General features: G+C 43.2%; 1 long non-coding RNA gene across 1 annotated transcript in view; it reads right to left on the bottom strand.

Annotated features, from left to right (window-relative positions):
• Nucleotides 1–1,053: 1,053 nt before the first annotated feature.
• The window catches only part of LOC143933209 (uncharacterized), a 29,400-nt gene continuing 14,939 nt past the window's right edge, over nt 1,054–15,514 (bottom strand). Inside the window, exon 2 of the long non-coding RNA XR_013263045.1 lies at nt 1,054–1,384. This is a non-coding gene — a long non-coding RNA (uncharacterized LOC143933209). The remainder of the gene's footprint in view (nt 1,385–15,514) is intronic.

The following is a 15,514-nucleotide window of genomic DNA, read 5'->3' as shown; positions in this document are numbered from 1 at the left end:
AAACCAAAATCGAACTTTCTGCCCACAATGCAAAACGATATGTTTGGCGTAAAAGCAACACAGCTCATCACCCTCAACACACCATCCCCACTGTCAAACATGGTGGTGGCAGCATCATGGTTTTGGCCTGCTTTTCTTCAGCAGGGACAGGGAAGATGGTTAAAATTGAGGGGAAGATGGATGCAGCCAAATACAGGACCATTCTGGATGAAAACCTGTTGGAGTCTGCAAAAGACCTGAAACTGGGACAGAGATTTATCTTCCAACAAGACAATGATCCCAAACATACAGCAAAATCTACAAAGGAATGGTTCACAAATAAACATATCCAGGTGTTAGAATGGCCAAGTCAAAGTCCAGACCTGAATCCAATCGAGAATCTGTGGAAAGAGCTGAAAACTGCTGTTCACAAACGCTCTCCATCCAACCTCACTGAGCTCGAGCTGTTTTGCAAGGAAGAATGGGCAAGAATTTCAGTCTCTCAGTGTGCAAAACTGATAGAGACATACCCCAAGCGACTTGCAGCTGTAATCGCAGCAAAAGGTGGCCGAATCATTTTGCACGCCCCACTTTTCATTTTTTTATTAGTTAAAAAAGTTTCAAAAATCCAATAGATTTCGTTCCACTTCACAATTGTGTCCCACTTGTTGGTGATTCTTCACAAAAAATATAAAATTTATATCTTTATGTTTGAAGCCTGAAATGTGGCAAAAGCTTGAAAAGTTCAAGGGGGGCCGAATACTTTCGCAAGGCACTGTATATGTGTGGTTGGAGTCATGCTGATGGAAAAAGTCAAGAGATTTTCAATGTTACATTAGACTGCTAGGAATCACTATTATTGCAGTCCCTATACAAAATCAAAACTTCCACTGCTGACTGCTGGCGTCCATAAGCAGCGTGGCAAGCACAAAATGTAGCATTCTAGACACAGGCCTCTAGGTACCTGTATTTTATACCTGATTTTTAATAGCAGAGTTGGTTTAAGAAATTATTACATGCTATCATTAAATGAACAGTTCAACAAGTTCAACACACATAAATATAATCGCTATATTATAATACAAAATCGAACCTTTATTTTCTGTCTTTGTAATAATAATTATTATATAGTTACTAATATGGAGTAATTTGGCAATGGAGAGTACATTATTTTTCCGGATGGCATATCATGTGTACATATCAAGTATACTGCTTATACTAGGTAAATTAAGTAGTTGTTATAATGCCAACTACAATTGTATTTAGGTACTTAGTAAGCTGAAAAGTGCCTGTGTAGCCACAATTAATATTGGTACAGGACAAGTCATTGTGGAAGAGTCAGACCAGACAATATCTTGCTTGCAGAATGCACCTTCCTGAATGTGTTCTGGGGCTGGATGAGAACCTACAACAAAAGAAAAACAAATGGGGGGGAAATCATTAATAGTAAAAAACATTTACCAACAAATCGTGTATATATCAAAAACAAACTTAATGGACTTTTTATAGTGCATTATTGCAGTATATGTGCTTTTAGATTGCAGTAAATTGGCTAACATAAGTCCTCCCCAGGCTAAGTCCTCGGTGGTCTAGCTCCTAATATGGATCACTATTTTAAACACATCAGCTTCAAATATCAATTTGTTTGTACAAAGTTCCTAAGCATAAAGAAGAAAGTAATTGCAAAATACTTTTAAAAAGAAATAAAAAATGTATAAGTTATAACAAAACATATCCTGGACTCATTTGGATATCATGTAGCGATAGTCCTTGCCGATGTATAGCTACTGAGTCATCTTCAAGTCCTTGTGAAAACAAAAAAGGGTATGTCTCAATTTCTGGAGGTTTGTCGTGGTAAAGCCCCATACAAACTATCAGATTTTCTGCTGATATAATATGAGGTCAAACCTTAGGAGTTTCAATTTGTATGCAATCAGGCAGGCCCTTGCACTACATGGTTTTGGTAAATCTGATAACAAAAATCAGAAGAAAATCTGATAGTGTGTATGGTGCTTAAACGTGGCCAATACCTCCCAACTTTTTGAGATAGAAGGAACACCTATAAGCAAAAGTATGTAGGCATAGGACACACCCCCTGTCACATACACTCCTCAAAGGAAAATTATACACAAAAAAAGGATCCACAAGTGTTATGATTACTATTCTTTATACTGTGTTTTGAAATTTACAAATGCAACCATTTAGAAACTGAATAAAAAGGTTTAAGGGTCCTTTCACACGAGGTGGATCAGTGCTGATCCGCCCCGTGGATATCCACTTGCTCAGCGGGGATTGCCGGAGCGATCTCCGCTGAGCAGGAAGATGACAGGTCTGTCTCTGCACACTGTTCAGGGACGGACCTGTCACAGCGCCGTTTTCCCCTATGGGAGATCGGGTGACAACAGACCGCACTGTCCATTGTCACCCGATCCAATCCGATGACGGATGGAAAAATAGCTTTTTCCCTGTCTCACTTTTTCAGATCGGAGCAGGTCGGATGTCAGCAGACATGTCACCGCTGACATTCGACGCTTTATAGAGCTCTATGGAGCATCCGTTCAGGTCCACCTGAAAAACTGACGGACGGACCTGAACGGAAAGTAGTGTGAAAGGGGCGTTACACTGGGAAACACTTTGAAAGATAAATAGTGCATTTCATGTACAACTGTGTACAGTGGTACCTTGGATTACGAGCATAATTCTTTCTGGAAGAATGCTTGTAATCTAAAGCACTCATATATATATATATAAACAAGTTTCCCTATAGGAAATAATGGAAGCTCAGATAATCCGTTTCAGTGGCACTGCTAGTGTATGCAGTATGCTCTCAAACCGAGTTAAAAAACAATAGCTCGTATTGTGAAATGCTCTTCAACCACATTAGTCGCAATCCGAGTTATAACTGTAGATCAGATCAAAATGAGTGATAAATGAGGAAGAAAAAGGGACAGTCCCTCAAAATCAGGGACAGTTGGGAGCTATGGTGAAGGAGCACCAAACATCCCAAACTTTGTAATATTTTCAGGGACAACCTCTGTGTTCATACATAGTCTTTTCATGTGGCAAAGTCTGATTAACAATTTAAAGCCCTTGGGATGTATCCATTTAAGAGCATCTAACTTACACGGTAGAAATAGTGTTTCAAGTACCAATTATCTAGTGTACCTAGGCCACTGTTCTTCATCTAGTATGCCCAATAAACATATCTCTGGGGTGAAAGACACAGGCATAGACAATACTGCTGACCTTAGGTCTACTATTTGCTTCCAGTGCCCAGTAATCACTGAATATATAGTTGTATTGATTTGTTGTTGATAGGGATGGATACCGACAAGAGTGAGAGCAGGCCTCCTCCCAATCCTCATTGGAAAAGGTCATATTAGAGTTTGCCATTTGGAGCGCACTGTCAATGGGACTTGGTATAAAATAAATGAGATTAGACTTCAGAAACCAAACCTTTGGGGCCCTGTGATCTCAAAATACCTGTCACTGGGTAATTAGAGAAGCGTAAGGCTTGAGTACCAAATTGGGTTTCGAAGGCGTGTCCTAAAGAGATATTAAAGGTTTTTTTTTTTTCTTAATAACAAACATGTTATAATTATGTAGCACCCTTGTCCTAAACAGGGCTGCTAGTAAATTTAGTTGTGCTAGGTAGTAGCTAGCATGGCTAATTTGTAGTCTATTGATCAAATGTGTTTCTCCTAAGCCTGGAGTTAACTGTGATTTCTCCCTTTTTTCAATAGGTGGCACTGTTTCATTTGGCATCAGTGTGATGAATTATAGTGGATTCAGGTTATGAGAGTATATACTTCTCTCAGCCAATCAGCAGAAGTTTCTTTGGCCACTGAGGATGGTGGGAGAAGGTATTTACTCAGAGAAGGTCAGGAGATCAGGGTTCTTTCAACCTGGGCTGCGGCCTGGGTGGGTGTGTATGGAGCAGCAGCAGAGGTGTAGGCCTGAAGCCTTAGGCCTAACCACATGTAAAGGGGACTTGGCCTGAGGGGGGCCTGATCGTTGCTGGGAGGGATGGGAGAAGAAGTTGCCAGAGGGTTAACCACAGTGAAGGTAATCTTCAAGTATAACACTCTTCACATATAGCAATAAAAATCTGCTAGTCCTTGCAATATCTGAGCATAACAAGAGACCATATAGACATGCAAATCAGAAACAAGAAGCAGATCACTCAGTATCATGGGTATCTTCTGGAGTGGAAATGGCAAGAACCATGGGGTGGCCGTGAGCAAAATCATCCCCAAAGTGTGGCACAAGAGGACTGAATATATACCCTTGAAAGATTAAAGTGTTACTAAACTTAGTAATATGAAAATAGTTAATCTCCCCCCCCCCAAAGTGCCCACAGCTTATAAATCTTCTTTTTACATTAAAATACTGCCACTATAATATTTCCACTATAGCCTGTGTCCTCATGCTGTTACGGGAGGCAGATCATCCATCAATCATGATGTGACATCCCACCCACTGTGTTCTTTTTTAGTTACTGGCCATGGAGGAGGCAGGGACTGGGCTGTATGCACGTCCACATGTGTGATGTCAATATCATGGGACCTGGCTAACTCTAATCAACATGGAAATGTTCTCTCCACCAATAGAGACCAAACTGAGCATGTGCAGCAGCACTACCCTCACTGTGTCTTATCTGGCCTTGCCAAGAGAGACCCTGCAGGAGGGGGAGGGTCTGTCCATACAGGACTAAAAAGCCTTTTTGCACAATGCAGAGGATTAACCCCTTATGTTCCACAGTGAGTATAACAAGCATGCTATTCTGCACATACAGACAGATTTTACTGTTATGGGTTTAGTAACACTTTAAGTATCCCCACACAAAGAGGCATGGGCCCCAAAACATGTTAGTGGAGGTAATTCATCTATTGAGAGTATGTCTAGTCTTTTCTTGCTACATTTTGGGGACATTTTTTGCATGTCCACCCCATGGTCCCTGCAATATCCGATCCAGAAGATACCATGTCTGCTCACATCTCCTGTTGTCAGCTTCTAGCGAGAGTGTCATCAGAATCTGTTGATGTGACCGTTGTTCAATTAATGGTGTATTTCACCTGATGTTATGCCCTGATCAAACCACATTATTAAGTTAAATTTTATCATTTTGATTGGTTTCAAAATCTCTTTCAATCCCTTAAAGCGGTTCTAAAGACATTACTTGCATTAAGTTAAAACACCTTCCACTATTTGTTCCACCCACCCCCCTTCCTAATTACTTACCTGAGTCCTGTATGGGTCCAGCACTGGTTCTCTCTCTTCCCTCTCATAGGCTCAGAGACAGCACCTGGAGTCATTGCCTCTCACTGCTGTCAATCAAATGCTGTGGGGAGGGAGCAGGAGGTGAGGCCGAGCTGCTCTGTGCAGGTGTGCCACCACAGGAACACACAGAGGAGAGGAGATGCAGAGATTACTGGCAGAGGGACACCAGAAGAGGAGATTTGGAGCAGCTTTGTGCAATACCATTGCACAGAGCAGGTACAGTTAGACCTTGTACACACGATAGAAAGTCCGCCGGATAATCCGCCGGACTTTCCAGCGGAGGTCCGCTGGGCTTTTCGAATAAGCAGACTTGCCCACACTGACTTTTCCGGGTGACTAGGTCCTTTGGCATCCCCCGGGACTGTGACATCATAAGGGATGGGGTCACCATGTGACATCACCCGGTGACCCCGTCCCTTATGCCTATATAAGTCGCCGCGCAACGTGTCCCCGGCATTACAGCGGGAGAGAGCGTCATGTCAACATTGGAAGAAGAGAAGAAGAAGAAGACGGAGGTGACGACGAACGAGAAGACCGGGCCAACGCTAGTAAAAGAGCTGGAAGAAGATAGTGGAGGAGCCCGGCAGAAGAACCGGAGAGTGGCAGAAGAGGCCAGAAAGCACGGAGAAGTCGGAAGAAGATCCCTGGACAGCGACGACGACGAAGGAGAAATCTGGGCTCCTCTTCTAGCAAAAGAGTGGCAAAAGAGCAGAATATATCGGAGGAACCCAGCAAGAAGACCCCCGAAGTCAGAAGAAGACCCCCGGAGCTGCCTAATAAACGACTTCAAAAACCTGTGTTGTGTGTTTTTTATTGACACTTTTTCCCCCCAGGTGAATAGGTAGGGGTACGATGTACCCCATACTCATTCACATAGGGTGGTGGGCCGAGATCTGGGGCTCCCAGGTTCCAATAAGCATCCCGCCTGCAGACCCCAACAACCAACGGCCAGGGTTGTCTGGAAGAGGCCCTTGTCCTCATCAACATGGGGACAAGGTGCTTTGGGGTGGGGGGACCGCAGGGCCCCCCTTCCCCAAAGCACCACCCCTCATTTTGAGGGCACGCGCACTGGTACAGTTCAGGAGGGGGGAAGTTCGCTCGTCCCCACCCCCTTTCCTGACCAGCCGGGTTGCATGCTCGGATAAGGATCTGGTATGGACTTTGGGGGGACCCTCACGCAGTTTTTCGGTGTAGGGGTTACCCTTAAAACCCATACCAGGCAACGGGGCTCGCAAACTGTCAATCTCGCTGATGGAGGCGGCGAGATTGACTTCCTTCTCTAGTCTCGTCGCACCTGAAGTCACGTTCAAAATAAACTGACTTTAGTCCATGTGTGGGTAAGTCCATTCATGTAAAAAGTCTGGCGGACTAGCACACAGACGAGCGGATTTTTCAAGTCTTCAAGTCAAGTCTTCTTTCAAAGTCCGCTTTTGGGAAGAAAAAGTCCTCCGGAGCCCACACATGGTCGAATTGTCCACCGGATAGTCTGATCGTGTGTACGCGGCATTAGTGTAACATACTTGCTATTCAAAAAAAAAAAAATATATATATATATATATATTATTGTATACAGTATGCCTTTACAGCCACTTTAAGTATATCCAACAACTGTTTAACTCTTTCATCATCAAGAAGTAACCACAGGCAGATCACTTCTAAAACAGATAAATCATGTACAAAAGGTATCACGATCAATAAATGAACTTAGCAAACTCCAACACAAGTGCTTCTATATCTATCTATATATATACATATAAATATTTTATATATATATATACAGTGGTGTGAAAAAGTGTTTGCCCCCTTCCTCATTTCCTGTTCCTTTGCATGTTTGTCACACTTAAGTGTTTCGGAACATCAAACCAATTTAAACAATAGTCAAGGACAACACAAGTAAACACAAAATGCAATTTGTAAATGAAGGTGTTTATTATTAAAGGTGAAAAAAAATCCAAACCACCATGGCCCTGTGTGAAAAAGTGATTGCCCCCTAAACCTATTAACTGGTTGGGCCACCCTTAGCAGCAACAACTGCAACCAAGCGTTTGCGATAACGTGCAATGAGGCTTTTACAGCGTCCTGGAGGAATTTTAGCCCACTCATCTTTGCAGAATTGTCCTAATTCAGTTACATTAGAGGGTTTTCGAGCATGAACGGCCTTTTTAAGGTCATACCACAACATCTCAATAGGATTCAGGTCAGGACTTTGGCTAGGCCACTCCAAAGTCTTCATTTTGTTTTTCTTCAGCCATTCGGTGGTGGACTTGCTGCTGTGTTTAGGATCATTGTCCTGCTGCAGAACCCAAGTTCGTTTCAGCTTGAGTACACGAACAGATGGTCGGACATTCTCCTTCAGGATCTCTTGGTAGACAGCAGAATTCATAGTTCCTTTTATCACGGCAAGTCTTCCAGGTCCTGAAGCAGCAAAACAGCCCCAGACCATCACACTACCACCACCATATTTTACTGTTGGTATAATGTTCTTTTTATGAAATGCAGTGTTCCTTCTACGCCAGATATACTTGGACACACACCTTCCAAAGAGTTCCACTTTTGTCTCATCGATCCACAGAATGTTGTCCCAAAAGATCATCAAGATGTGTTGTGGAGAAATTGAGACGAGCTTTGATGTTCTTTTTGCTCAGCAGTGGTTTTCTCCTTGGAACTCTGCCATGCAGGCCATTTTTGCCCAGTCTTTTCCTGATGGTGGAGGCATGAACGCTGACCTTAACTGAGGCAAGTGAGGCCTGCAGTTCCTTGGACGTTGTTGTGGGGTCTTTTGTGACCTCTTGGATGAGTCGTCGCTGCGCTCTTGGGGTAATTTTGGGCGGCCGGCCACTCCTGGGAAGGTTCACCACTGTTCCATGTCTTCGCCATTTGTGGATAATGGCTCTCACTGTGGTTCGCTGGATTCCCAAAGCTTTGGAAATGGCTTTATAACCCTTTCCAGACTGATAGATCTCAATTACTTTCTTTCTCAATTGTTCCTGAATTTCTTTGGGTCTCGGCATGATGTGTAGCTTTTAAGGATCTTCTGGTGGACCTTACTTTGTCAAGCAGCTCCTATTTAAGTGATGCCTTGATTGTGAACAGGTGTGGCAATAATCAGGCCTGGGTGTGGCTAGAGAAATTGAACTCAGGTGTGGACAACCACAGTTATAGTATGTTTTAACAAGGGGGGCAATCACTTTTTCACACAGGGCCATGATGGTTTGGATTTTTTTTCACCTTTAATAATAAACACCTTCATTTACAAATTGCATTTTGTGTTTACTTGTGTTGTCCTTGACTATTGTTTAAATTGGTTTGATGTTCCGAAACACTTAAGTGTGACAAACTTGCAAAGGAACAGGAAATGAGGAAGGGGGCAAACACTTTTTCACACCACTGTATATATATATATATATATATATATATATATAGAGTGAACCAAACATTAACATGAAAAAATCCATGCAGTTCTGTCATCAATGTGACTTCAAAGACAAACAAGTGTTCCACACTACAAGAACCACAACTTCTTGCCAAATATCCATGATCTCGAAAATAAAAAAAGATCAATCAGGCTTTTTTAGTAGGTCAGTGGGAAGACAGCACACCTCGGCATGTATTGGTACCCCGATCTCACTCCTTTTAAATGGCACCCAGCCAGCTGGAACAAGAAGCTTGTCAGCTCGCCATGACCCAGTTTGTATAATCCTCACAGATACCATACCTTCCAACTTTTTGAGATAGGAAGGAGGGACATCTATTAGCAAAAGAATGTAGTCATAGAACCTACTCACTGCCACGCCCCCTTAAAGGAGAATTATACAAAAAATGATTAGTCAAACCCACAATTTTTTTCTTTTACAACTATTACTGCTTTATACCGGCTTTGACATTTACAAATGCAGCAATTTAGAAATTGGATGCAAGGTTTAACACTTTGAAAAACTTTTTGAAAGATAAAAAGTGCATTTTATATACATCTATTTAGATCAAACCAAAATGAGGGACAAATAAGGAGGAAAGTGGGACATAAATCAGGGACAGTTGGGAGCTATGCAGATACCATAGAAGAACAGAGGCATACCACATAGTGTAAAACCAGACAGGTACTTACACAATAGAAACTAAGACATGTAATACCTTGCCTTCCGCCACTGGTGGGCGTGCTGACACCACCACTTAGAACCCACCAACGCGTTTTATCTACAAGCAGGCATCATCGGGGGATTATTCTCCATAATGTAATACATCTGAACCTCTGAATATGATCCAAATTGTTCTAACAACAATTTGCCCCTATTCATATTTCATGATGGGTATAGGATTGTGTATATGAGATTGTATTTTTTATTTTTTTTAAATAAGAAAAGAGCCTATGTACACGAGCAGCCCCAGTAGGTAACATACATTGTGCATTTTTGATTATTTTTTTTGATATCCATGTTGGGTGATAAATGAACTAGAATATATAAAAAGATAAATAAATTATCACATAGCGAAAATACTTTGTGTTGTACACAAAATACTCAGTTTACAAATGTTGCCCACCTAAACACTGTATACTGTTTCCACAACACTAAGCAAATAAATGTATAACCTAAACAGTGCAACACTCTTTCATATCCTCATATAAATCACACAAAAAAGTACTGACTATTGAGTACTGGCTACTACCTAAATGATACAAAATTGTGAAAAATTATATGCAAAGTCCAATGTTCACAAATTATATACACAATATTGCCAATAGTATTGGGACGGCTGCCTTTACACGCATATTAACTTTAATGGCATCCCAGTCTTAGTCTGTAGGGTTCGGTATTGAGTTGGCCCACCCTTTGCAGCTATAACAGCTTTAACTCTTCTGGGAAGATATCCACAAGGTTTAGGAGTGTGTCTATGGGAATGTTTGACCATTCTTCCAGAAGTGCATTTGTGAGGTCAGGCACTGATGTTGGACAAGAAGGCCTGGCTCGCAATCTCCGCTCTAATTCATCCCAAAGGTGTTCTATCGGGTCGAGGCCACCCATGTCATTATGGACCTTGCTCTGTGCTTCTGGAAGAATGGTCAAACATTCCCATAGACACACTCCTAAACCTTGTGGGCAGCCTTTCCAGAAGAGGTGAAGCTGTTATAGCTACATAGGGTGGGCCAACTTAATATTGAACGCTACGGACTAAGACTGGGATGCCATTAAAGTTCATGTGCGTGTAAAGGCAGGCGTCTCAATCATTTTGGTAATATAGTGTAAATATACTCCAGAGGAAAAAAAACACTGTGTGCTTTCAATCTTCATGTATACAGTGCCTTGAAAAAGTATTCATACCCCTTGAAATTTTCCACATTTTGTCAGGTTACAACCAAAAACGTAAATGTATTTTATTGGTATTTTATGTGATAGACCAAGACAAAGTGGCACATAATTGTGAAGTGGAAGGAACTTGATAAATGTTTTTTCTAATTTTTTTACAAATAAATATGTGAAAAGTGTGGTGTGCATTTGTATTCAGCCCCCCTGAGTCAATACTTTGTAGAACCAGCTTTCACTGCAATTACAGCTGCAAGTCTTTTTGGGTATATCTCTACCAGCTTTGCACATTTAGAGAGTGACATTTTTGCCAATTTGTCTTTGCAAAATAGCTCAAGCTCTGTCAGATTGGATGGAGAGCAACAGTTAACAGCAATTTTCAAGTCTTGCCACAGATTCTCAATTGGATTTAGGTCTGGACTTTGACTGGGCCATTCTAATGCCGCGTACACACTATCGGACTTTCGGCCAGCAAAAGACCGATGAGAGCTCTTCATTGGAAAATGCGACCGTGTGTATGCTCCATCGCAATTTTGCTGGCCGATTTCCTGGCAGCAAAAATTTGAGAGCATGTTCTCAATTTTCCAGACGGAAAAACTTTCGGGAATTTCCAATCGTGTGTATGCAATTCGGATGCGCAAAAACTCATGCATGCTCAGATTCAACTACGAGACGGAAGCTATTGGCTACTGGCTATTGAACTTCCTTTTTCTAGTCCCGTTGTACATGTTGTACGTCACCGCGTTCTTGACAGTCGGAATTTGGTGTGACCATGTGTAGGCAAGACAGCTTGAGCGGAATTCCTTCGGGAAAAACATCAGACCCTTTTCTGACCATAATTCCGATCGCGTGTACGTGCCATAACATATGAATATGCTTTGATCAAAACCATTCCATTGCAGCTCTGGCTGTATGTTTTGGGTCGTTGTCCTGCTGGAAGTTTAACCTTTGCTGACTACTAGCCTCTACGTAGTCCCGTCGTACTCCACGAACATCACCATGTTCCAAACGATCGGATTTTCCGACAACTTTGTCCGACCGTGTGTATGCAAGACAAGTTTTAGACAAAATCCGTTGGAAAAAATCTGATGGATTTTGTTGTCGGAATGTCCGTCCGTGTGTACAAGGCATAACAGGTTTTCTTCTAAGATTGCCCTGAATTTGGCTCCATCCATCTTCCCATCAACTCTGTCCAGCTTCCCTGTCCCTGATGAAGAAAAGCAAAAAGCATCCCCACAGCATGATGCTGCCACCACCATGGTTCACGGTGGGGATGGCGTGCTCAGGGTGATGTTAGTGATAGAGTGTTCGTTTTCTGCCACACGTAACGTTTTGCTTTTAGGCGAAAAAGTTACATTTTGGTCTCATCTGACCAGAGCACCTTCTTCCACTTGAATGCTGTGTCCCTCACATGGGTTCTCACAAACTGCAAACGGGACTTCTTATGGCTTTCTTTCAACAATGGCTTTCTTCTTGCCACTTCTTCAAAAAGGCCAGATTTGTGGAGTGCACAACTAATAGTTGTCCTGTGGACAGATTCTCCCACCTGAGCTGTGGGTGTCTGCAGCTCCCCCAGAGTTACCATGGGCCTCTTGGCTGCCTCTCTGATTAATGCCCGGCCTGTCAGTTTAGGTGGACGGCCATGTTTTGGTAGGTTTGCAGTTGTGCCATACTCTTTCCATTTTCAGATGATGGCTTGAACAGTGCTCTGTGGGATGTTCAAAGCTTGGGATGTTTTTTTATAACCTAACCCTGCTTTAAACTTCGCCACAACTTTTTTATGACCTGTCTGGTGTGTTCCTTGGCCTTCATGGTGCTGTTTGTTCAGTAAGGTTCTCTAACAAACCGCTGAGGGCTTCACAGTACAGCTGTATTTATACTGAGATTAAATTACACACAGGTAGACTGGGTGTAGAATAGGGGGTGGCAATGGCAGCTATAGATAGATTCATGCAAGGCATGAATCTATCTATTTGGGATAGAGGGGGTGGCAGGAGAGAGAGGGCGGCGCCCGTGCGCCCTTAATGCACAGGTTGCCACTGTCAGCCAGTGTCACTAATTCAGTGACAGTGCATATTTTTAGCACTGATTACTGTAATAATGTCACTGGACCACAAATAAATAATGAATAAAGTTCATATAATGGTGCAAAATAAATATTGGTAGAAGATGTGCATAATCCAGGAATTTACCAGCATGCTCCATCACCCAGTGTAAGATGGACTCTTACCAAAGTTGCAGGACTCTATTACGTAGTCAAATACGCTCAATAGGTGTATCGTCAGTGATCAGTCATCATCATATTCTCCAGGAACAGATGCCGTTCAGTAATTCCAATGTGAATAAATGGACGTAGGGCAAGGGATGTGCCTCATGTATATAAATGAAGGAAACATCCACATAGTGTAATAACGTAAACACTGTTTTATTACACAATAAAGGTACACACATTTCAGAAGATAAAAGCGGGCTGGTAAAATCAGTCCAAAAAGTATAAACCAAGCATGCAAATCGCTAAGGTAGTGCACACAGCAGGACAAGCTTGGCAACGGCGCATACATAGGCTCTGCCCTACATGTTTTGTCACAACTGACGTCATTGGGGGCATGTATGCGGAAATGTACGTGGTGATGTGCCATGGCTGCAAAGCTTTCCTTTTAATTTAATGATTCTAATAAAGCTGGATGTGGCACTGGTTACAGAAACACAGGGGTTAAACAGTTGGTCACCCCAACTACTGAGGATTATCCTTTTCATACATAAATTACAGTGCATAGCACTGTGACCACGGCTTAACCCATTGTGGAAGTGTGCTGTTTTGAATTAGTCTTAAGGATCATGGATTTATCCATCAGTTCAGCTATCCACAGACTGTCCAGTGTACTGTTTAGTGTTGTACATGTAGCATGGTCTCCAGCCTTGTCCAGTCTAATGAGGACCTCCAAAGCCAAAGATAGCTGACATCCTTCAATATGTAGTGGGTTGTGAGGCATATTGGGTGCAAAGATGGTGAAAGTCATTGGGCGCCAGACACTTCTTCAATGTAAAAGAGGTTTTATTTATTTTTACAGTCCTTTTTGTATTTTTGGGGGAAAGAGGGTTAGGGCCAGGACACCCTTACATAGTTATAAATCCTTTCAGCTCCACTACAACTGCCTCTTGTAGTTCTTCAACACTGAGCTCCTGGTCTTTCACTAGACCCTCTAATTCACTGACTCTGAATCCCTTAAGCTCCTGCAAGGTTGGCGGTGGTATCTCCCTCAAACGTCACCCCTGCTTCTCTGCTGGGTCCCTAGCTTGGCACTCAAGATACTTCTCAAGCTTCACCCTGCTAACCGGTGAGGTCCCTGGCTTGACTCACAAGGCTGCTCTGCAAGCGTCTCCTCCACGGGTTGGGTCCATGACTTGATCACCGCCTGAAGTTTCCTGATTCTCCACTGTGCCCTTTCGGTGAGAATATGGTTTTGGTACTTGCTTCAGTTACTCACTGAGGTCCCTAGTAAAGGTGGTTGGTCCCTTTGTGGTGACAGCTTCCCTTCTACCTCCGACCACTGACAGGTTCTCCAGCCAACAGAACAGTCAGTTTTGGTTGGACTATAAGCTGCAGTCCCAACCCTGCGCTGCACTCTTACTTCTTGATAGGCCCTCATGCAGCTAGATTCCCCTGGGATAGGCCAAATCTCCGCATCCACCCAGACAGCCCTCCAGGGGGCACAGAACATAGATCACCTGACCTAACCCGAATATATAGGTTCTCGCAGCAGGCCAAGGGTTTCAAGAAATCCCCTGCCCATTGGCTGAGATACCCCATATACTCATAACCTGACCTTGAGTTGCCCTTCTCATATCTAGTACCACCAAGCACCCAGGAACCTAGTGGTAGAAGAGAAAAGTGCAACAAGGCCAAAAGTAGGGAGAAATCAATAGATTTCTATCAATCGACCAAGATAACTACTCTTGGCGAGTCAATTTTTGAGGACCTCCCTGACTAAACCTCAGGGTGCTACATACATAACACATCTATGGACTCTGTGTTTATGACATTGGCATTGTGGCAAGATTAGGTTATGTACCGAATCCATTATGATTTGGGTTTAGTGCACTGAACCTTATTTTTTGGTTCTGTGCTCGATCCGGCCCCTTACCCTGTGATCAGCTGTCAGCCAATGACAGCTGATCACGTGATACAAACAGAAGCCGGTAATCAGCTTTTTTCCCCCTCGCGCTGTTAATGGGACATCGGTCCCACACACGGAGAGCAACTGCCGCCTCATCAGTGCCCACCAGTGCCACCTACCAGTGCCCACCAGTGCCCATAAGTACTACTAAGCAGTGGCCACCAGTGCAACCTACCAGTGCTCACCAGTGCCACCTATCAGTGCCCACCAGTGCTGCCAATCAGTGTCCACCAGTGGTGCCTCATCCTCAGTGCCACCTGTCAATGCTGCCTATCAGTGTCACCTACCAGTGCCTATCGGTGCTCATCAGTGTCGCTGATCAGTGCAGCCTCATCAGTACCTCCTGATCAGTGCCCACCAGTGCCATCTCATCAGTGCCCACCAGTGCCACCTCATTGGTGCCCATCAGTGCCACCTATCAGTGCCAACTATCAGTGCTGCCTTATCAGTGCCCATCAATGCAGCCTCATCAGCGCACATCAATGAAGGAGAAAAATGACCTGTTTGCAATTGGGCTTAAGTGCCCAGTAAGCAAGTGCTTGCCCCAGATAACATTCTTAAGTGAAGTTCCAGCCTCAAAAAAAAAAAAAAAAAAATCAGCAGCTACAAATACTGTAATCCCACAATGCCGGCCCCCCGAAGCTTGGGAAGGAAGGGGGCTTAAGTGCCCAGTAAGCAAGTGGTTTCTCCAGATAACATTCTTCAAGTGGAGTTCCAGCCTCAAAAAAAAAAAAAAAATGTAAAAGTCAGCAGCTACAAATACTGTAACTGCTGACC

Source organism: Lithobates pipiens, unplaced genomic scaffold (assembly GCF_037356315.1).
Source record: "Lithobates pipiens isolate NorthernLeopardFrog02 unplaced genomic scaffold, aLitPip1_a1.2 Scaffold_27, whole genome shotgun sequence".
Classification (NCBI taxonomy): domain Eukaryota; kingdom Metazoa; phylum Chordata; class Amphibia; order Anura; family Ranidae; genus Lithobates; species Lithobates pipiens.
Note: the sequence above shows the minus strand (reverse complement) of the source record. Positions and strands in the feature narration are given on the sequence as shown.